Source organism: Bombina bombina, chromosome 1, assembly GCF_027579735.1.
Source record: "Bombina bombina isolate aBomBom1 chromosome 1, aBomBom1.pri, whole genome shotgun sequence".
Classification (NCBI taxonomy): domain Eukaryota; kingdom Metazoa; phylum Chordata; class Amphibia; order Anura; family Bombinatoridae; genus Bombina; species Bombina bombina.
The window spans coordinates 1,367,736,676-1,367,761,414 of NC_069499.1; the positions used below are offsets into that span (position 1 = coordinate 1,367,736,676).

The 24,739-nt window shown below is 41.0% G+C and overlaps 1 protein-coding gene across 6 annotated transcripts in view; it reads left to right on the forward strand.

The window, feature by feature from the left end:
• Positions 1-24,739, forward strand: part of CRTC2 (CREB regulated transcription coactivator 2) — a 377,120-nt gene that overhangs the window by 20,286 nt on the left and 332,095 nt on the right. Inside the window, exon 1 of one of the 6 annotated variants that reach the window (XM_053704142.1) lies at positions 4,408-4,535. The exons of the other annotated variants lie outside the window; for them this stretch is intronic. The gene's annotated coding sequence lies outside the window, so the exon portion shown is untranslated. Of the gene's footprint in view, positions 1-4,407; positions 4,536-24,739 lie in introns of those variants that run through there. 6 annotated transcript variants of the gene reach the window in all.

Sequence of the window (24,739 nt, forward strand, 5' to 3'; positions counted from 1 at the left end):
ACAGCTCATTCTACTAGAGCTGTGGTTTTCACTTGGGCCTTTTTTAAATGTGGCTTCTGTGGAACAGATTTACAAGACGGAGTCTTGGTCTGCGCTTCATACTTTTTCAAATTTAACAAATTTGATACCTTGCTTCTTCGGAGGCTATTTTTGGGAGAAAGGGTTTCTTACAGGCAGTGGTAACTTCCGTTTAAGTACCTGTCTTGTCCCTCCCATCATCCGTGTACTTTAGCTTTGGTATTGGTATTCCATAAGTAATGGATGATCCGTGGACTGGATACACTTAACAAGAGAAAACATAATTTATGCTTACCTGATAAATTTATTTCTCTTGTAGTGTATCCAGTCCACGGCCCGCCCTGTCACTTTAAGGCAGGTAATTTTTTCATTTGAACTACAGTCACCACTGCACCCTATGGTTTTTTCCTTTCTCTACATGTTTTCGGTCGAATGACTGAATATGGCAGTTAGGGGAGGAGCTATATAGCAGCTTTGCTGTGGGTGGACTCTTGCAACTTCCTGTTGGGAAGGAGAATATATTCCATAAGTAATGGATGATCCGTGGACTGGATACACTACAAGAGAAATAAATTTATCAGGTAAGCATAACTTATGTTTTTCTGAGGGGGTGAGTACCTTCACAATGGCTGCAGATAGGGGTAGGAGCTCAGTTTGGCTTAAAATAGCTTATAGTGAACCTTTCACTATTTTCTCTCATTGCCTGTTCTTATTTAACCCTGTGTCTGAGTTGTATTAGAAAGTGGCTATAACAGTAGACATTTTGCTACTCATTTAATATATAACATTTATTGTTCATTATTCACATTGTTGTATCTGAACAGTTTTTTTTTTTTTTTTTTATTTATGCAGTCTCACACGTCTGTTCCCCCTGTGATTATATCAAATTTAATAGAGGGTAGATCTACAGAAAATACTTTATTTGCAATACCTCTTTATACATTGCAAACTGTTCCTATCTGTAAGGTTAATCAGCTATGCATAGTTTGTGCTACCTCACATTGTACATGCAGATGCCATAAGCTATTGTCCATGCAAAGGGTGTCTGTCCTGTTCCAGTGCATATTTCACCAAGAGCAACTTCTGATCTAAAATCAATCTGCATAAAGCAATGGCAGTGTTTTTGGTGGTTAGCATGTAACTTAGTGTACACCATAAAGTTTCTGTTCCGACAGAACAAGTCCTCTACTGGCTAATTACATGTATTTTTTGTATGTAAGCTAGATTCTGTGTTTACAGAAAATACAAATTTAAGGATTTTAGACAATGTTTCCTAGATTTTGTGTATGGTTATAGTGTTGCACCGATACCATTTTTTTAAGACTCTGTACAAGTACTGATACTGTTTTCAAATACTCACCAATACCAATTGCCGACACTTAGTGTTTTAATGTCATGTGACAGTTTCCCAAACACAGTGCAGACTAATAATAAAGTGTCTGATAAATAATTTGCTCCACCTTGGGGGGATACCCCCACCCCAGAAAATGAAAAAATCCACTGTTTATTTAAAAATGTGTATTAGGATACAATAATACAAATAACAGCAATTTGTATTGGCAGAAAATAAGTGAACAATTTTTGAAATGGGAACATGCAGTTTGAAAAAACGCCACAAGATGGGGCATGGGTAGGAAGTGGAAGATCTGGATGTATTGGGACACTAAACCCAATTTTTTTTCTTTAATCATCCAGATACAGCGTGCCGTTTTAAGCAACTTTCTAATTTACTCCTATTATCAATTTTTCTTCGTTCTCTTGCTATCTTTATTTAAAAAGCAGAAATTTAAAGCTTAAGAGCCAGCCCATTTTTAGTTGAAAACCTGGTTTATGCTTGCTTATTGGTTTGCTAAATGTTGTCACGAATAAGCAAGCGATATCCATGGTGCTGAACCTAAAATGGGCTGTCTCTTAAAGGGACATTCCAGTCAAAAATTAAATGCACATAGATTTATTACATCTTTGAAAAGAAACATATTTTCAAAATACAGGTAGCCCTCAGTTTACGCCGGGGTTAGGTTCCAGAAGGAATGTTTGTAAATTGAAACCCTGTACATGTATTGGCAAAAATGCTTCTAAGTTATCACTGTTTTAGTGTTGGCATTTTTCTTTGCATGTGAAGCATAGCTAGATATTGTCACTGCACCCAAATTTTAAATAATCCAGCTGCTCAGATCATCAGTGGGGCTTGTATCATGTCGGCAATTAACAAATTGAGTAATTACCAGATGGTACAAGCACCTTAGGCTCTCTAAACAAGTGCTGTGTTTAAAATGCTGGTGCACAGTGCATACTTAAATACACTTTTGAAACAGCTATAGCTTTTATTAGAAGCATTTTTTGCTAATGCAAGCATATTACAAAATTGTGTCTGTTCAATACCGAAATGCACCCATGTGGTTTCCAATTTTGTCTGGAATATCCCTTTAAGCTTTAAATTCCTGCTTTTTAAATAAAGATAGCAAGAGAATGAAGAAAAAATAATAGTAGGAGTAAACTAGAAAGTTGCTTGTGAAAAAAACTTACCTTTTAATCTTCACAGCAGCTCCAGCTTCCTGCACCCATTTCAAAGCCTCTTCCTGGGTCTAAAATGAGGCATCCGGTTTCTTCCAATCACAGTGTTGAATCAGACACTGATTCCCCCGGGGGGGAAGCTGTGATTGGAGGAAGACCTATCAATCATTTCTGACATCAGAAATGGCTTGTGAGACCAGAGGAAGCTCGAGCTGCTGTGAAGATTAAAAGGTAAGTTTTTTTTTTTTTTGTCACAACAGGAGTGAAATGTAAATTTTGATGAATTAAAGTGCCCCTATTTTAAATCAAAGTTTTAAAAACCAGGCACTTTAGCATCAAAATTTACATTCACTTTAAGTATTGGAGCATTTGCACGAGTACAAGTACGCGTGCAAATGCTCGGTATCGGCAACAATACTAGTATCGGTGCAACCCTAGTTACACATTTATTTGCATATGCTTCAGAATAGACATGTGCATGGCGAAACAGTTCGGTTCGAATCGATTCGGAATTTTTCGAAGTTCGGATCGATTCGAATTCGGAAAATTTTGAATCGATTTGTTTCGGATTTGAAGAAATTTAATTCGGCTGGGTTCGATTCGGTTCGTAAATTCGGTAAGTGTTAGGTGTGATAAGACTAGTATTATACTGTATATTAGGTGTTAACCTAACATACTGTGTAATCCAATGGCCATCCGAATTTACGAATCGATTCGATTTGGAAAATTCGGCAAAATTTGAATTCGGAAATTCGGTTCGATCCGAATTTCCGAACTGAACCGAATCGCACATGTCTACTTCAGAACATACATCTCATTACATATACACAAGCACCTTTTAAATATGTAGATACTGTTTTGGCAATGCACACAATATCTTTCTATGCATGATTGTGCAACTTCTGTATAATCAATTATTGATGGTTTATACGAAGTTTATACCATATAGTTGGCTATATGTATGTGTGTCCTGTTTTTGACAGAACAATACATAGGCGGTAATAACAACATGTGCACATCTGTTTTTTAAATGATTACTGCATGACCAGTTTGCTTAATATTAGGTACAGCAATATCCACAAGGTTAAAATATGCATACCTGCTCTTTCTTTTTATACAAGCAGCTCAACTTCTATCAGAGCTCATGTGTATTTATGTGAGGAGCTGTGTTCAAGTCTAAATAGAATCTACATATTACGGTATTATTTTGTATTATGCCTTCTTTGTCAAAGGGAAGTTATAACTTGCATGTACAGCTTACACACATTGACGTTTTATATGCACAACCTGAGGTTTCTTTAGATTTATGTCATAGTACATAAGACATATGTGCAAATATATTTGTAAGGGGTCACCATTCCATTCAGTTCAAACTTGGTGTTATTCTGTAATAACGCTATGTACAGTATTTCATAGATCTATTATAGTCAAGTTTCTGTTTGTAACAGAACATACTAATTTCATGTATCTTAATACTACTTAATCGTACATTATTGTATGCACTGTAAATTCTGTTTAACAGCACATACTACTTACTTGTACCTTATTTACTTAGACATGTATTTTATTTTACCCAATATGCAGCGTAGATTCTATATTTTCAGAACATGCTAATCATATGTATCTTATTTGCTAATTCCATGTTCTTTATTATCTGCAATGTAAAGTCTGTATAAACAGAACATGCTAATTATGCTTTTTTAGTTATTAAATACATGTACCTTTTTATTATATACAGTTTAGATCTGTATTCATTGAACATAATGATTACTTATACCTTCATTACTAATTAAATGCTCTTTAACCCCTTAATGACCACAATGTACCCTGTATGTCACTGGTCGTTAAGGTTTTTTTCAGGACATAATAGCACAAGTCTAGCAAGAACACGCTATTAATGCCCTCCCTCCAGCAGGCTTTGTGGAATAGAGCAGTCTCAACGCTGGTGGCAAGACCGCGCTATAAAACAATCAAGTCCCAAAAAAAGGCCAGCGACATACAGGGTACGTCGCTGGTCCTTAAGGAGTTATTGAATGTCCTGGAGATTCTGTATACTCAACAGGCTACTTACCTTACCTTATTTGCTATCCAGTTACATTCTGGTACATCGTATAAATTCTTTATAAACAGAAGTACTATTTACATGTATCTTATTGTAGGGAATAGAGATCTGTCTTGACATACCATACTAATCGCATGCTTTATCTGCTAATTGCATTTTCCTTTTATATTATGCATTGTAGATTGTGTATAAAAAGAATATGCTAATGTTTTTTATTTATTAAATATGTCTTATTGCCATGTTTCTGTATTGGCAGAACATAGCTAATTACATTATTTGTTAAATACATGTACTGTACACTGTATGCACAGTCATATGCCAAGGATGTATGTCTACAAAGCATATTAATCAATCAGTCTTGTGTTTTTTCATTATTTGCTTCAGTTCATATTTATATCTGTACACAAGACATGTAGCAAGGACCCCAGAGGCAGAACTTTTTTTCACTTTCTGCGATGAGATTTTTTTTAGAGAATTTTTTTCTGCAGGTCCATTTTTAAATAAAATTATATTTTAAAATTGGCAGTTACACTAAAGCACCAGTTCAATTGCAATGTGCAACTGGAGAATAAAGCAATATTTCAAGTTTTATAATATAGTGCAATAATTGCATTGCAAATTAGCTGCAGACATAGTCTAACATAGAAGTAGTAATAAAAAAACGTACACTGCTCATACAAACGTACATTCAGAAAAAAACAGCTTTGCAAGCTGTGAAAGGCTAGGGGACGGGCTTGAAACAATCTCTAAGAGCCAGTCAATCAATGCACTACTGCATATTTGACTGTTAAAGGACCAGTCAACACAGTAGATTTGCATAATCAACAAATGCAAGATAACAAGACAATGCAATAGCACTTAGTCTGAACTTCAAATGAGTAGTAGATTTTTTTCCCTGACAATTTTAAAAGTTATGTCTTTTTCCACTCCCACTGCACCATGTGACAGCCATCAACCAATCACCAATGCATACACCTACCATGTGACTGCAGCCATTCACAAATGCATACACGCTGATTCTTGCACATGCTTAGTAGGAGTTGGTGACTCAAAAAGTTTAAATATAAAAAGACTGTGCACATTTTGTTAATGGAAGCAAATTGGAAAGGTTTTGATTGAGTGTCCCTTTAACTTCTAACAGCACTTTGCTCTGGATAAACTGTGATTAAAAAAAAAACTTTCACTGTGCAGCCAGAGAACAGCTCTGTTTGAAGAGAACAGCCTAATGTGGAGCAGCACTGCAAAGTTAAAGAGCCAACAGTTCCTGTTTGTGTCCTGTTCTTTCTGCAGACATGCTGCATTTTCTGCGATGACATCTCAGATCACTGCATGTTCTGCCTTGGGGGCAAGGACTACAAAGGCATAGGTAGTCACTGTATGCAGACTAGGTCTACGAAAAGGGATAGGCAACCCCAAACCTTTCTTTTATGATTTGGCTAGAACATACAAGTTTAAACAACTTTCCAATTTACTTCCATTATCAAATTTGCTTCATTCTTTTGTTATCCTTTGCTGAAGGAACAACATTGGACTACTGGCAGCAAGATGAACACATCTAGTCAGCCAGCGCTGCAGAATCTGTTGGCGCTCTACAAATAACCAATAATAATAATCACAAAAGGCAAATGTGTGCAGGAACCAATTAGCAGTAGCTACTACTAGCGTAGGATATGCAAATATTATTTTTCAACAAGAGATGCCAAGAGAACAAAGCACATTTGAAAATAGAAGTGAATTTAAGTGTCTTAAAATGACATGCTCTATCTGAATCATGCAAGTTTAATTTCGACTTTCCTTTCCCTTTAATTCAGTATTGTAAGCAAAGGGTTAGTTTGAATACAGTTGTGAGTGCTGTTTTTCTCACTTTTAAGCAAGTCCTTTATATATTTGTATAACATGTCCTTTTTTCTTATGCAGAAAATACTTTGAATCTTATCAATCACTTAAAGGGACAGTCTAGTGCAAAATAAACTTTCCTGATTGATAGGGCATGTCATTTTAAACAGCTTTCCAATTTACTTTTATCACCAATTTTGCTTTATTCTATTGGTATTCTTAGTTGAAAGCTAAACCTAGGAGGTTCATATGCTATTTTTTTTTTTAGACCTTGAAGGCCGCCTCTTATATGAATGCATTTTGACACCTTTTCACCACTAGAGGGCATTAGTTCACGTGTGTCATATAGATAACATACTTGAAGTGTGTATTTATCAGCAGTCCTCTGTTCTCCCAGGGGAGTAGTCTCAGTAATTTACCGGATATATTCAGATGTTTTTCTATTTTAACTGTGACCTTCCAGGTACTGTGCCAGATCTGAAGGCACAATTGACAGATGCCTTATAAAGTCCATGGAATTTCTTGTTTAACTCATCTGTTTTTCTTTAATTTGGTTTTCTTCCAAGAAATTTTGCTTGACTCAGGAGTCTGCTTCAGACTGGTATACTGAACTGGTTCGGATGGTAAGTTGCCGCTTTAATTTCTTCAGGCTAACTTGTGTCTTTGGTTTGACACACTGCAAATCAAGAAAGCAGTTCTTTTAACGGCTTGGAGATGGAACACCTAATTCCGAGAAATAGAGTTTACTTGGCTTAGGTAATGTCTCTCTTTGGAACTAGGAAATCGGTTTCCCAAATAATTTTCCACAAGTTTGGAAGTTGGTGTGTGTGGTTTTTTTTTTTTTTTTTTTTTTTTTTTAATGGTGCTCTTCAATGCTTTTTTTCCTGGCATTTCTTTAGGATCTGTTGGAGTCTTCAGTTTCTGCTAGGTGGTCTTGAGAAGGGATTGTCCGTTCCTTGAAGGGCCACATTTGTGTGTGTGTGGGGGGTTCAGTTCTTTTAGCCAGTCTTTATAATTTTTATATCTTTGCTCAAGATTTGGAGATAATTAGGCCAGTTGTTGGACCTTTTCCTCCTTCATAGAATTGTATTTAGTTCTTCCAAGGACCTCCCTTGAACCTATGTTCAGCATTTTTTAAATTTATTTTTTATATATTTTGCCCTGGAGGTTATTTTTTATTATTTTTATCTCAGCTAAAATATTTTCCAAATGCTCTGCTTTCCTGTGACTCACCCTTTTCCCCATCCCCTGGGTTTTCAAAAGCATAAGACTGTTCTTACCCATTATGTTTTTTCTCTAAAATTGTTTATGCACTAAATTTCAAACAAGAATTGTTATACCTTCTTTGTTTGGAATCCTTAGTAGCCTAAAGGAAACAGAATTTATGCTTACCTGATAAATTACTTTCTCCAACGGTGTGTCCGGTCCACGGCGTCATCCATAACTTGTGGGAATATTCTCCTCCCCAACAGGAAATGGCAAAGAGCACAGCAAAAGCTGTCCATATAGTCCCTCCCAGGCTCCGCCCCCCCAGTCATTCGACCGACCGACAGGAGAAAAAAAGGAGAAACTATAGGGTGCTGTGGTGACTGTAGTTAAAGAAAGAATTTTATCAAACCTGATTAAAAACCAGGGCGGGCCGTGGACCGGACACACCGTTGGAGAAAGTAATTTATCAGGTAAGCATAAATTCTGTTTTCTCCAACATTGGTGTGTCTGGTCCACGGCGTCATCCATAACTTGTGGGAACCAATACCAAAGCTTTAGGACACGGATGAAGGGAGGGAGCCAATCAGGTTACCTAAACAGAAGGCACCACGGCTTGCAAAACCTTTCTCCCAAAAATAGCCTCTGAAGAAGCAAAAGTATCAAATTTGTAGAATTTGGAAAAAGTGTGCAGAGAGGACCAAGTCGCTGCCTTACATATCTAATCAACAGAAGCCTCGTTCTTGAAGGCCCATGTGGAAGCCACAGCCCTAGTAGAGTGAGCTGTGATTCGTTCAGGAGGCTGCCGTCCGGCAGTCTCGTAAGCCAATCGGATGATGCTTTTCAGCCAAAAGGAAAGAGAGGTAGCAGTAGCTTTTTGACCTCTCCTCTTGCCAGAATAAACGACAAACAGAGAAGACGTTTGTCTGAAATCCTTTGTTGCTTCTAAATAGAACTTTAAAGGACGGACTACATCTAAATTGTGTAACAAACGTTCCTTCTTTGAAACTGGATTCGGGCACAAAGAAGGCACAACTATTTCCTGGTTAATATTCTTGTTGGAAACAACCTTTGGAAGGAAACCAGGTTTAGTACGCAAACCAGGTTTAGTACGCAAAACAACCTTATCTGAATGAAACACCAGATAGGGCGGATTACACTGCAGAGCAGATAATTCAGAAACTCTTCTAGCAGAAGAAATAGCAACCAAAAACAGAACTTTCCAAGATAACAACTTGATATCTATGGAGTGTAACGGTTCAAACGGAACCCCTTGAAGAACTGAAAGAACTAAATTTAGACTCCAGGGAGGAGTCAAAGGTCTGTAAACAGGCTTGATCCTGACCAAAGCCTGAACAAAAGCTTGAACATCTGGCACAGCTGCCAGTCGTTTGTGTAACAAGACAGATAAAGCAGAAATCTGTCCTTTTAGAGATCTTTCTGACAATCCCTTATCCAAACCTTCTTGGAGAAAGGAAAGGATCCTAGGAATTTTAATCTTACTCCATCAGAATCCCTTGGATTCACACCAACAGATATATCTTTTCCATATTTTATGGTAAATCTTTCTAGTCACAGGTTTTCTGGCTTGTACCAGAGTATCTATCACAGAATCCGAAAACCCACGCTTGGATAAAATCAAGCGTTCAATTTCCAAGCAGTCAGCTGGAGAGAAACTAGATTTGGATGTTCGAATGGACCTTGTACTAGAAGATCCTGTCTCAAAGGTAGCTTCCATGGTGGAGCCGATGACATATTCACCAGGTCTGCATACCAAGTCCTGCGTGGCCACGCAGGAGCTATCAAAATCACCGAGGCCTTCTCCTGTTTGATCCTGGCTACCGGCCTGGGAATGAGAGGGAACGGTGGAAACGCATAAGCTAGGTTGAAGGCCCAAGGCGCCACTAATGCATCCACTAGAGTCGCCTTGGGATCCCTGGATCTGGACCCGTATCAAGGAACCTTGAAGTTCTGACGAGACGCCATCAGATCCATGTCTGGAATGCCCCATAATTGGGTCAACTGGGCAACACCTCCGGGTGGAGTTCCCACTCCCCCGGATGGAAAGTCTGACGACTCAGATAATCCGCCTCCCAGTTGTCTACTCCTGGGATGTGGATCGCAGATAGGTGGCAGGAGTGATCCTCCGCCCATTTGATGATTTTGGTCACCTCTCTCATCGCCAGAGAACTCCTTGTTCCCCCCTGATGATTGATGTAAGCAACAGTCGTCATGTTGTCTGATTGGAATCTTATGAATCTGACCTTTGCTAGTTGAGGCCAAGCCCGGAGAGCATTGAATATCGCTCTCAGTTCCAGAATGTTTATCGGGAGAAGAGACTCTTCCCGGGGCCATAGACCCTGAGCTTTAAGGGAATTCCAGACCGCGCCCCAGCCTAATAGACTGGCGTCGGTCGTGACGATGACCCACTCTGGTCTGCGGAAGCTCATTCCCTGGGACAGGTGATCCTGGGTCAGCCACCAACGGAGTGAGTCTCTGGTCTTCTGATCTACTTGAATCATTGGAGACAAGTCTGTATAGTCCCCATTCCACTGTTTGAGCATGTACAGTTTGTAATGGTCTTAGATGAATTTGCGCAAAAGGAACTATGTCCATTGCTGCAACCATCAACCCTACTACTTCCATGCACTGAGCTATGGAAGGCCATAGAACAGAGTGAAGAACTTGACAAGCGTTTAGAAGCTTTGACTTTCTGACCTCTGTCAGGAAAATCTTCATTTCTAAAGAATCTATTATTGTCCCCAAGAAAGGGACTCTTGTCGACGGAGACAGGGAACTTTTTTCTATGTTCACCTTCCACCCGTGAGATCTGAGAAAGGCTAGAACAATGTCTGTGTGAGCCTTTGCTTTTGAAAGAGACAACGCTTGAATTAGGATGTCGTTCAAGTAAGGTGCCACTGCAATGCCCCTTGGTCTTAGAACCGCTAGAAGGGACCCGAGCACCTTTGTGAAAACCCTTGGAGCAGTGGCTAGTCCGAATGGGAGAGCCACGAACTGGTAATGTTTGTCCAGAAAGGCGAACCTTAGGAACTGATGATGATCTTTGTGGATAGGAATATGTAGATACGCATCCTTTAGATCCACGGTAGTCATAAATTGACCCTCCTGGATTGTAGATAAAATCGTTCGAATAGTTTCCATTTTGAACAATGGCACTCTGAGAAATTTGTTTAGAATTTTTAAATCCAGAATTGGTCTGAAACTTCCCTCTTTTGGGAACTACAAACAGATTTGAGTAAAACCCCAGACCTTGTTCCACAGTTGGAACTGGGTGTATCACTCCCATTTTTAACAGGTCCTCTACACAATGTAAGAATGCCTGTCTCTTTATTCGGTTTGAAGATAAGCGAGATATGTGGAACCTTCCCTTTGGGGTAGTTCCTTGAATTCTAGAAGATAACCCTGAGAGACTATTTCTAGTGCCCAGGGATCCTGAACATCTCTTGCCCAAGCCTGAGCAAAGAGAGAGAGTCTGCCCCCTACTAGATCCGGTCCCGGATCGGGGGCTACCCCTTCATGCTGTTTTGGTAGCAGCAGCAGGTTTCTTGGCCTGCTTACCCTTGTTCCAGCCTTGCATCGGTTTCCAAGCTGGTTTAGTCTGGGAAGCATTACCCTCTTGTCTAGAGGCTGCAGAGTTGGAGACCGGTCCGTTCCTGAAATTGCCAAAGGAACGAAAATTGGACTTATTCTTAGCCTTGAAAGGCCTATCTTGTGGGAGGGCATGGCCCTTTCCCCCAGTGATGTCTGAAATAATCTCTTTCAATTCTGGCCCAAAGAGGGTCTTACCTTTTGAAAGGGATATTAAGAAATTTTGTCTTGGAAGATACATCCGCAGACCAAGACTTTAGCCAGAGCGCTCTGCGCGCCACAATTGCAAACCCTGAATTTTTCGCCGCTAATCTCGCTAACTGCAAAGCGGCATCTAAAATAAGGAATTAGCTAACTTAAGTGCGTGAATTCTGTCCATAACTTCCTCATACGGAGTCTCTCTCTACTGAGCGATTTTTCTAGTTCTTCGAACCAGAACCACGCTGCTGTAGTGACAGGAATAATACACGAAATAGGTTGAAGGAGGTAACCTTGCTGTACAAAAATCTTTTTAAGCAAACCCTCCAATTTTTTTTTATCCATAGCATCTTTGAAAGCACAATTGTCCTCAATAGGAATGGTCGTGCGTTTGGCTAGTGTAGAAACCGCACCCTCGACCTTAGGAACTGTTTGCCATAAGTCCTTTCTGGGGTCGACCATTGGAAATAATTTCTTAAATATAGGAGGAGGGACAAAAGGTATGCCTGGCTTCTCCCACTCCTTATTCACTATGTCCGCCACCCGCTTGGGTATTGGAAAAGCGTCGGGGTGCACCGGGACCTCTAGGAACTTGTCCATCTTGCACAATTTTTCTGGAATGACCAGGTTGTCACAATCATCCAGAGTAGATAGCACCTCCTTAAGCAGTGCACGGAGATGCTCTAATTTAAACTTAAATGTCACAACATCAGGTTCTGCCTGCTGAGAAATTCTTCCTGAATCAGAAATTTCCCCATCTGACAAAACCTCCCTCATTGCCACTTCAGATTGGTGTGAGGGTATGACAGAAAAATTTTCATCAGCGCCCTCCTGCTCTACAGTGTTTAAAACAGAGCAATCGCGCTTTCTCTGAAATGCAGGCATTTTGGATAAAATATTTGCTATGGAGTTATCCATTACTGCCGTCAATTGTTGCATAGTAACAAGCATTGGCGCGCTAGAAGTACTAGGGGTCTCCTGCGTGGGCAAAACTGGTGTAGACACAGAAGGAGATGATGTAGAACTATGTCTACTCCCTTCATCTGAGGAATCATCTTGGGCAACTTTACTATCTGTGACAGTACTGTCCTTACTTTGTTTGGATGCTATGGCACAATTATCACACATTTTAGAAGGGGGAGACAAATTGGCTTCCATACATACAGAACATGATCTATCTGAAGGCACATACATGTTAAACAGGCTTAAACTTGTTAATAAAGTACAAAAACCGTTTTAAAACAAAACAGTTACTGTCTCTTTAAATTTTAAACAGGGCACACTTTATTACTGAATATGTGAAAAACTATGAAGGAATTATTCAATCTTAACCAAATTTTCACCACAGTGTCTTAAAGCATTCAAAGCATTGCACCCCAATTTTCAGGCTGTTAACCCTTAAAATGTGGAAACCGGAGCCGTTTACAATTTTAACCCCCTTACAGTCCCAGCCCCAGCCTTTGCTGCGACTTCACCAAACCCAGGGGAGTATACGATACCAAATGAAGCCTTCTAGGAACCTTTTCAATGAATTCCAGACCTACACACATGCAGCTGCATGTACTGATCTCAAAAGTAACTGCGCAGTAATGGCGCGAAAATGAGGCTCTGCCTACTACAGAGAAAGGCCCTTCCTGACTGGGAAGGTGTCTAAACAAGTGCCTGACGTAAAAAAACGTTCCACAAAGTTATAAAAGTGTGAAATTCAACTTCAAACTGTATAAAATACCTAAATAAAGCAATCGATTTAGCCCATAAAAGTGTCTACCAGTTTATAGCCCATATTAAGCCCTTTATTCTGTTTGAGACTAAGAAAATGGCTTACCGATCCCCATGAGGGGAAAAATGACAGCCTTCCAGCATTACACAGTCTTGTTAGAAAAATGGCTAGTCATACCTTAAGCAGAAAAAGTCTGCAAACTGTTCCCCCCAACTGAAGTTCTCTCAGCTCAACAGTCCTGTGTGGGAACAGCAATCGATTTTAGTTACTGCTGCTAAAATCATACTCCTCTCATAAACAGAACTCTTCATCTCTTTCTGTTTCAGAGTAAATAGTACATACCAGCACTATTTTAAAATAACAAACTCTTGATAGTAGAATAAATACTACAACTAAACACCACATACTCTTCACCATCTCCGTGGAGATGCTACTTGTTCAGAGCGGCAAAGAGAATGACTGGGGGGCGGAGCCTGGGAGGGGCTATATGGACAGCTTTTGCTGTGCTCTTTGCCATTTCCTGTTGGGGAGGAGAATATTCCCACAAGTTATGGATGACGCCGTGGACCGGACACACCAATGTTGGAGAAATATATTTAACTCTCTAGAGGATACAAAGTTCAGTTTGTTTGTTCTCTATTATAGTTTCTGTACAGGTAAGAAGGCTACTGGTAGCATTATCTTTTGGTTCAATCAAGTGATTTTCAGATCTTTTTGTTGGAAGGGAAATCTTCTCCTTGGTATATCTCAGCTCATTCTTCCAGTTCAGTTGCTACGTTCTGTGCTGTCATAAATTATGCATCCATTGGAATGGATTTGTAAATCGGCATCATGTCTTCTCTGCACACATTCTTTAAAGATTTTCTGTTTTGATGTTTTTGCTTTTTGGGAGGAAACTCCAGGCCGCAGGGTCCGGCAATATAGGAACTGCCTTATTCTGTCCCTCCCTTTCCATAACATGGACTGTCAGCTTGCGTATTAAATTCCACATTATAGAATTCCTATTGGATATTATCATCGTACAAAAGAAAATAACATTTCTCCAACATTGGTGTGTCCGGTCCACGGCGTCATCCATTACTTGTGGGATATTCTCCTCCCCCACAGGGAAAGGCAAGGAGAGCACACAGCAAGAGCTGTCCATATAGTCCCTCCCAGGCTCCGCCCCCCCCAGTCATTCTCCTTGCCGCTCTGAACAAGTAGCATCTCCTCGGGGATGGTGAGGAGTTTGTGGTGTTTAGTTGTAGTTTTTTATTCTTCTATCAAGAGTTTGTTATTTTAAAATAGTGCTGGTATGTACTATTTACTCTGAAACAGAAAGAGATGAAGAGTTCTGTTTAAAAGAGGATTATGATTTTAGCAGACAGTAACTAAAATCAGTTGCTGTTCCCACACAGGACTGTTGAGATGAGAGAACTTCAGTTGGGGGGAACAGTTTGCAGACTTTTCTGCTTAAGGTATGACTAGCCATTTTCTAACAAGACTGTGTAATGCTGGAAGGCTGTCATTTTCCCTCATGGGGATTGGTAAGCCATTTTCTTAGTCTCAAACAGAATAAAGGGCTTATTATGGGCTATACACTGGTAGACACTCTTAAGGGCTAAATCGATTGCTTTATTTAAGTATTATGTGCAGTTTGAAGTTGAATTTCACACTTTTATAACATTTTTTTAGCACCAGGCACTTGTTAGGACACCTTCACAGTCAGGAAGGGCCTTTCTCTGTAGTAGGCAGAGCCTCATTTTCGCGCCATTACTGTGCAGTTACTTTTGAGTACAGTACATGCAGCTGCATGTGTGTGGGTCTGGAATCCACTAAAAACGTTCCTAGAAGGCTTCATTTGATATCATATACCCCCCTGGGATTGGTGAAGTCGCAGCAAAGGCTGTATCTGGGACTGTAAGGGGGTTAAAACAAAAAACTGCTCCGGTTTCCACATTTTAAGGGTTAACAGCTTGAAAATTGGGGTGCAATACTTTGAATGCATTAAGACACTGTGGTGAAAATTTGGTAAAGATTGGATAATTCCTTCATAGTTTTTCACATATTCAGTAATAAAGTGTGCCCTGTTTAACATTTAAAGAGACAGTAACGGTTTTGTTTTAAAACGGTTTTTGTGCTTTATTAACCAGTTTAAGCCTGTTTAACATGTCTGTACCTTCAGATAGATCATGTTCTGTATGTATGGTAGCCAATGTGGTTCCCCCTTCAAATATGTGTGATAATTGTGCCATAGCGTCCAAACAAAGTAAGGACAGTACTGTCACAAATTGTAAAGTTGCCCAGGATGATTCCTCAGATGAAGGAAGTAGACATAGTTCTACATCATCTCCTTCTGTGTCTATACCAGTTATGCCCGCACAGGCGACCCCTAGTACTTCTAGCGCACCAATGCTTGTTACTATGCAGCAATTGACGGCAGTAATGGATAACTCCATAGCTAATATTTTATCCAAAATGCCAGCATTTCAGAGAAAGCGCGATTGCTCTGTTTTAAACACTGTAGAGCAGGAGGACGCTGATGATAATTTTTCTGTCATACCCTCACACCAATCTGAAGTGGCAGTGAGGGAGGGTTTGTCAGATGGGGAAATTTCTGATACAGAAAGAATTTCTCAGCAGGCAGAACCTGATGTTGTGACATTTAAATCAAAATTAGAGCATCTCCGCGCATTACTTAAGGAGGTGCTATCTACTCTGGATGATTGTGACAATCTGGTCAACCCAGAAAAATTGTGCAAGATGGACAAGTTCCTTGAGGTCCCGGTGCACCATGATGCTTTTCCGATACCTAAACGGGTGGCGGACATAGTGAATAAGGAGTGGGAGAAGCCAGGCATACCTTTTGTCCCTCCTCCTATATTTAAGAAATTGTTCCCTATGGTCGACCCCAGGAAGGACACATGGCAAACAGTCCCTAAGGTCGAGGGGGCGGTTTCTACTCTAGCCAAGCGCACGACCATTCCTATTGAGGACAATTGTGCTTTCAAAGATCCTATGGATAAAAAATTGGAGGGTTTGCTTAAAAAGATTTTTGTACAGCAAGGTTACCTCCTTTAACCTATTTCGTGCATTATTCCTGTCACTACAGCGGCATGGTTCTGGTTCGAGGAACTGGAAAAGTCGCTCAGTAGGGAGACTCCGTATGAGGAAGTCATGGACAGAATTCACGCACTTAAGTTAGCTAATTCCTTTATTTTAGACACCGCTTTGCAGTTAGCGAGGTTAGCGGCGAAAAATTCAGGGTTTACAATTGGGGCGCGTAGAGCGCTCTGGCTAAAGTCTTGGTCGGCGGATGTATCTTCCAAGACAAAATTGCTTAATACCCCTTTCAAAGGTAAGACCCTTTTTGGGCCAGAATTGAAAGAGATTATTTCAGACATCACTGAGGGAAAGGGCCATGCCCTCCCACAAGATAAACCTTTCAAGGCTAAGAATAAGTCCAATTTTCGTTCCATTCGCAATTTCAGGAACGGACCGGCTTCCAACTCGGCAGCCTCTAGACAAGAGGGTAACGCTTCCCAGACTAAACCAGCTTGGAAATCAATGCAAGGCTGGAACAAGGGTAAACAGGCCAAGAAGCCTGCTGCTGCTACCAAAACAGCATGAAGGGGTAGCCCCCGATCCGGGACCGGATCTAGTAGGGGGCAGACTCTCTCTCTCTTTGCTCAGGCTTAGGCAAGAGATGTTCAGGATCCCTGGACACTAGAAATAGTCTCTCAGGGTTTTCTTCTGGAGTTCAAGGAACTACCCTCAAGGGGAAGGTTCCACATGTCTAACTTATCTTCAAACCAAATAAAGAGACAGGCATTCTTACATTGTGTAGAAGACCTGTTAAAGATGGGAGTGATACACCCAGTTCCAACTGTGGAACAAGGTCGGGGGTTTTACTCAAATCTGTTTGTAGTTCCCAAAAAAGAGGGAATTTTCAGACCAATTCTGGATTTAAAAATTCTAAACAAATTTCTCAGAGTTCCATCGTTCAAATGGAAAACATTCGAACAATTTTATCTACAATCCAGGAGGGTCAATTTATGACTACCGTGGATTTAAAGGATGCGTATCTACATATTCCTATCCACAAAGATCATCCAAGGATTTTCACAAAGGTGCTAGGGTCCCTTCTAGAGGTTCTAAGACCAAGGGGTATTGCAGTGGCACCTTATCTGGACGACATTCTAATCCAAACGTCGTCTCTTTCCAAAGCAAAGGCTCATACAGATATTGTTCTAGCCTTTCTCATATCTCACGGGTGGAAGGTGAACGTAGAAAAGAGTTCCCTGTCTCCGTCGACAAGAGTTCCCTTCTTGGGAACGATAATAGATTCTTTAAAAATGAAGATCTTCCTGACAAAAGTCAGAAATTCAAAGCTTCTAAAGCTTGTCAAGTTCTTCACTCTATTCTGCAGCCTTCCATAGCTCAGTGCATGGTAGTAGTAGGGTTGATGGTTGCAGCAATGGACATAGTTCCTTTTGCTCAAATTCATCTAAGACCATTACAACTGTGCATGCTCAAGCAGTGGAATGGGGACTATACAGACTTGTCTCCAAAGATTCAAGTAGACCAGATGACCAGAGACTCACTCCGTTGGTGGTTGTCACAGGATCACCTGTCTCAGGGAATGAGTTTCCGCAGACCAGAGTGGGTCATTGTCACGACCGACGCCAGTCTATTAGGCTGGGGCGCGGTCTGGGATTCCCTGAAAGCTCAGGGTCTATGGTCTCGGGAAGAGTCTCTTCTCCCGATAAACATCCTGGAACTGAGAGCGATATTCAATGCTCTCCGGGCTTGGCCTCAACTAGCGAAGGCCGGATTCATAAGATTCCAGTCAGACAACATGACGACTGTAGCTTACATCAACCATCAGGGAGGAACAAAGAGTTCCTTGGCGATGAGAGAGGTATCCAAGATCATCAAATGGGCGGAGGATCACTCCTGCCATCTATCTGCAATTCACATCCCAGGAGTAGACAACTGGGAGGCGGATTATCTGAGTCGTCAGACTTTCCATCCGGGGGAGTGGGAACTCCACCCGGAGGTTTTTGCCCAGTTGACTCAATTATGGGACATTCCAGACATGGATCTGATGGCGTCTCGTCAGAACTTCAAGGTTCCTTGCTACGGGTCCAGATCCAGGGATCCCAAGGCGACTCTAGTGGATGCATTAGTGACGCCTTGGTCGTTCAACCTAGCTTATGCATTTCCACCGTTCCCTCTCCTTCCCAGGCTTGTAGCCAGGATCAAACAGGAGAAGGCCTCAGTGATTCTGATAGCTCCTGCGTGGCCACGCAGGACTTGGTATGCAGACCTGGTGAATATGTCATCGGCTCCACCATGGAAGCTACCTTTGAGACAGGATCTTCTAGTGCAAGGTCCATTCGAACATTCAAATCTAGTTTCTCTCCAGCTGACTGCTTGGAAATTGAACGCTTGATTTTATCCAAGCGCGGGTTTTCAGATTCAGTGATAGATACTCTGGTCCAAGCCAGAAAACCTGTGACTAGAAGGATTTACCATAAAATATGGAAAGGATATATCTGTTGGTGTGAATCCAAGGGATTCTCATGGATTAATATTCCCAGGATCCTCTCCTTTCTAACAAGAAGGTTTGGATAAGGGATTGTCAGCGAGTTCTCTAAAAGGACAGAGATCTGCTTTATCTGTCTTGTTACACAGACGACTGGCAGCTGTGCCAGATGTACAAGCTTTTGTACAGGCTTTGGTCAGAATCAAACCTGTTTACAGACCTTTGACTCCTCCCTGGAGTCTAAATTTAGTTTTTTCAGTTCTTCAAGGGGTTCCATTTGAGCCCTTACATTCCATAGATATCAAGTTACTATCTTGGAAATCTTTTGGTTGCTATTTCTTCTGCTAGAAGAGTTTCTGAACTATCTTCTTTGCAGTGTGATCCACCCTATCTGGTGTTCCATTCAGATAAGGTTGTTTTGCGTACCAAGCCTGGTTTTCTTCCAAAAGTTGTTTCCAACAAGAATATTAACCAGGAAATAGTTGTCCCTTCTTTGTGTCCGAATCCAGTTTCAAAGAAGGAACATTTGTTACACTATTTACATGTAGTCCGTGCTTTAAAGTTCTATTTAGAAGCAACAAAGGATTTCAGACAAAACTTCTTTTTTGTTTGTCGTTTATTCTGGTAAGAGGAGAGGACAAAAAGCTACTGCTACCTCTCTTTCTTTCTGGCTGAAAAGCATTATCCGATTGGCTTATGAGACTGCCGGACGGCAGCCTCCTGAACGAATCACAGCTCACTCTATTAGGGCTGTGGCTTCCACATGGGCCTTCAAGAACGAGGCTTCTGTTGATCAGATATGTGAGGCAGCAACTTGGTCTTCTCTGCACACTTTTGCCAAATTCTACAAATTTGATACTTTTTGCTTCTTCGGAGGCTATTTTTGGGAGAAAGGTTTTGCAAGCCGTGGTGCCTTCTGTTTAGGTAACCTGATTTGCTCCCTCCCTTCATCCGTGTCCTAAAGCTTTGGTATTGGTTCCCACAAGTAATGGATGACGCCGTGGACCGGACACACCAATGTTGGAGAAAACAGAATTTATGCTTACCTGATAAATTACTTTCTCCAACGGTGTGTCCGGTCCACGGCCCGCCCTGGTTTTTTAATCAGGTTTGAAAAATTTCTCTCTCTATACACTACAGTCACCACGGCACCCTATAGTTTCTCCTTTTTTTCTCCTAACCGTCGGTCGAATGACTGGGGGGGCGGAGCCTGGGAGGGACTATATGGACAGCTCTTGCTGTGTGCTCTCCTTGCCTTTCCCTGTGGGGGAGGAGAATATCCCACAAGTAATGGATGACGCCGTGGACCGGACACACCGTTGGAGAAAGTAATTTATCAGGTAAGCATAAATTCTGTTTTTATGCTTACCTGATAAATTATTTTCTTTCGGGATGATAAAATTCCATAGGCCCAACCTGTTTCAATATTTGGGCGACAGTTCTAATTTACACCTACTGTAGTCGCTCCTTCCGTCTATAGTCACAGCCACTGGATGGGTTATCCAGTGACATGCTAGGTCTCTACCACTGTTATTGCAATACTATTGCTTTTGATGTTTTAACAAGTGTAAATAAAAAGGCTATGTTTTAAGACCCCAGTGCTCCTCGTATTCAAACATTTATTCATTGTAAACCTACAATTGCTGCTATACTTTTCGTTTTGGATCATGCTGTTTAAATTTACTCCTATTATCAAATTTTCTTTGTTCCCTTGGTAACTTTATTTGAAAAAGCAAAAATGTGTAAGCTTAGGAGCCGGCCCATTTTTGGTTCAGAATTTGGGTAGAACTTGTTTTATTGGTGGCTACATTTATACACCAATCAGCAACCGCTACCCAGATAATGATCCAAAAATAGACCGGCTCCTAAATTCTTGCTTTTTCAAATAAAGATACCAAGAGAACTAAGAAAAATTGATAATAGTAGTAAATTAGAAAGTTGCTTAAAGGGACACTGAACCCAACTTTTTTTTCTTTTGTGATTCAGGTAGAGCAGAACATTTTAAGCAACTTTCTAATTTACTCCTATTATCAAATTTTCTTCATTCTCTCGGTAACTTTATTTGAAATGCAAGAATGTAAGTTTAGATGCCGGCTCATTTTTGGTGAACAACCTGGATTGTCCTTGCTGATTGGTGGATAAATTCATCCACCAATAAAAAAAAGTCCTGTCCAGAGTCTTAGATTCCTTCTTTTCTCCAACATTGGTGTGTCCGGTCCACGGCGTCATCCATTACTTGTGGGAAATATTCTCCCCCACAGGGAAAGGCAAGGAGAGCACACAACAAGAGCTGTCCATATAGCTCCCCCTCTGGCTCCGCCCCCCAGTCATTCTCCTTGCCGCTCTGAACAAGTAGCATCTCCACGGGGATGGTGAGGAGTTTGTGGTGTTAGTTGTAGTTTTCTCCTGTTAAGTGTGGTCAGTCCACGGGTCATCATTACTTCTGGGATATTAACTCCTCCCCAACAGGAAGTGCAAGAGGATCACCCAGCAGAGCTGCTATATAGCTCCTCCCCTCTACGTCACACCCAGTCATTCTCTTGCACCCAACTAATAGATAGGATGTGTGAGAGGACTGTGGTGATTATACTTAGTTTTATACCTTCAATCAAAAGTTTGTTATTTTATAACAGCACCGGAGTGTGTTGTTCCTTCTCTGGTAGAATTTGAAGAAGAATCTACCTGAGTTTTTTGTATGATTTTAGCCGGCGTAGTTAAGATCATATTGCTGTTCTCGGCCATCTGAGGAGTGAGGTAAACTTCAGATCAGGGGACAGCGGGCAGGTTAACCTGCAAAGAGGTATGTAGCAGCATATTATTTTCTGACAATGGAATTGACTGAGAAAATTCTGCCATACCGATATAATGTAAGCTCAGCCTTTAATGCAGTAGTAGCAACTGGTATCAGGCTGTCATGTATGTATATTTACACTTCAGTATTCTGGGGAATGGCACTTCACTAGGATAATACTGTATGCATAAAACTTTAGCCTAATTTGCAGTGACTAGCAACAGGCTTTCTAATGACATTTCATTTATTTGATGTTAAACGTTTTTGCTGGCATGTTAAATCGTTTAATTATCTGAGGTACTGGGTGAAAAATTGTTTTGGGCACTGTTTTTTCCACTTGGCAGTCGTTTTATTTAATTTAAGACAGTTTACTGATCTCCCTCACTGTTGTGTGTGAGGGGGAGGGGCCTATTTTGGCGCTTTTGCTACGCATCAGAAAATTCAGTCAGAGGTCTCTTGTCTTCCCTGCATGATCCGGTTCGTCTCTACAGAGCTCAGGGGCTTCAAAAGCTAATTTGAGGGAGGTAATCACTCACAGCAGAGCTGTGAGATTGTGACTGACTGTGATAAAAAACGTTTATTTTCTGTACATTTTTTTCTGCTACTCAGGGTTAGTTATCCATTGCTAATGGGGGCAATCCTTTGCTAAAATTGTGTTTTTACCGAAAAGAATTTGATGTTATAGTTTCTCAAGTTTATTATTTCTCAACTGTCATAACTTTTTTTCTGTGCTTCTTAAAGGGACACTGAACCCAAATTTTTTCTTTTGTAATTCAGAAAGAGCATGCAATTTTAAGCAATTTTCTAATTTACTCCTATTATCAATTTTTCTTCGTTCTCTTGCTATCATTATTTGAAAAATAAGTCATCTAAGCTTTTTTTTGGTTTCAGTACTCTGGACAGCAGTTTTTGCTTGGTGAATGAATTTATCCACCAATCAGCAAGGACAACCCAGGTTGTTCACCAAAAATGGGCCGGCATCTAAACTTACATTCTTGCATTTCAAATAAAGATACCAAGAGAATTAAGAAAATTTGATAATAGGAGTAAATTAGAAAGTTGCTTAAAATTTCATGCTCAATCTGAATAACGAAATAATTTTTTTGGGTACAGTGTCCCTTTAAAGGCACAGTACGTTTTCATATTATTTGTAAATTGCTTTGAAAAGTATTTCCAAGTTGCTGGTTTAATTGCTAGTGTGTTAAACATGTCTGACTCAGAGGAATATCTCTGTGCTATATGTGCTAAAGCCAAAGTGGAGCCCAATAGAAATTTATGTACTAATTGCATTAATGCTACTTTAAATAAAAGTCAATCTGTACAAATTGAACATCGTTCACCAAATAACGAGGGGAGAGTTATGCCGACTAACTCGCCTCACGTGTCAGTACCTGCATCTCCCGCTCGGGAGGTGCGTGATATTGTAGCGCCGAGTACATCAGGGCGGCCATTACAAATCACATTACAGGATATGGCTAATGTTATGACTGAAGTTTTGGCTAAATTACCAGAACTTAGAGGTAAGCGTGATCACTCTGGGGTGAGAACAGAGTGCGCTGTTGATAATAGGGCCATGTCTGATACTGCGTCACAGTATGCTGAACATGAGGACGGAGAGCTTCAATCTGCAGGTGACGTTTCTGATCCCAATAGAATGGATTCAGACATTTCTAATTTTAAGTTTAAACTCGAAAACCTCCGTGTATTACTAGGGGAGGTATTAGCAGCTCTGAATGATTGTAACACCGTTGCAATCCCAGAGAAATTATGTAGGCTGGATAGATACTATGCGGTACCGGCGAGTACTGACGTATTTCCTATACCTAAGAGGCTTACAGAGATAATTACTAAGGAGTGGGATAGGCCCGGTGTACCCTTTTCCCCCCCTCCTGTGTTTAGAAAAATGTTTCCAATAGACGCCACCACACGGGACTTATGGCAGACGGTCCCTAAGGTGGAGGGAGCGGTTTCTACTCTGGCTAAGCGTACCACTATCCCGGTGGAGGATAGCTGTGCCTTTTCAGATCCAATGGATAAAAAATTAGAGGGTTACCTTAAGAAAATGTTTGTTCAACAAGGTTTTATATTGCAACCCCTTGCATGTATTGCGTCTGTCTCTGCCGCGGCCGCTTTTTGGTCCGAGTCCCTGGAAGAGACTCTTGACTCAATAACTATAGATGAGATTTCAAACAAGCTTAAAACACTTAAGCTAGCTAATTCATTTGTTTCAGATGCCGTAGTACATTTAACAAAACTTACGGCTAAGAATTCCGGATTCGCCATTCAGGCACGCAGAGCACTGTGGCTAAAATCCTGGTCAGCTGACGTTACTTCTAAATCTAAATTACTTAACATACCTTTCAAAGGGCAGACCTTATTCGGGCCCGGTTTGAAAGAAATTATCGCTGACATTACAGGAGGTAAAGGCCATGCCCTGCCTCAAGACAGAGCCAAACCTAAGGCTAGACAGTCTAATTTTCGTTCCTTTCGTAATTTCAAGGCAGGAGCAGCATCAACTTCCTCTGCTCCAAAACAAGAAGGAGCTGTTGCTCGCTACAGACAAGGCTGGAGACCTAACCAGTCCTGGAACAAGGGCAAGCAGGCCAGAAAACCTGCTGCTGCCCCTAAGACAGCATGAATCGAGGGCCCCCGATCCGGAAACGGATCTAGTGGGGGGCAGACTTTCTCTCTTCGCCCAGGCTTGGGCAAGAGATGTCCAGGATCCCTGGGCGTTAGAGATCATATCTCAGGGATATCTTCTGGACTTCAAATCCTCTCCCCCAAAAGGGAGATTTCATCTGTCAAGGTTGTCAACAAACCAAATAAAGAAAGAGGCGTTTCTACGCTGTGTACAAGATCTTTTACTAATGGGAGTGATCCATCCGGTTCCGCGGTCGGAACATAGACAGGGGTTTTACTCGATTCTGTTTGTGGTTCCCAAAAAAGAGGGAACCTTCAGGCCAATCTTGGATTTAAAGATCCTAAACAAATTCCTAAGAGTTCCGTCGTTCAAAATGGAAACTATTCGGACAATCCTACCCATGATCCAAAAGGGTCAGTACATGACCACAGTGGATTTAAAGGATGCTTACCTTCACATACCGATTCACAAAGATCATTACCGGTATCTAAGGTTTGCCTTCCTAGACAGGCATTACCAGTTTGTAGCTCTTCCATTCGGATTGGCTACGGCTCCAAGAATCTTCACAAAGGTTCTGGGTGCTCTTCTGGCGGTACTAAGACCGCGAGGAATTTCGG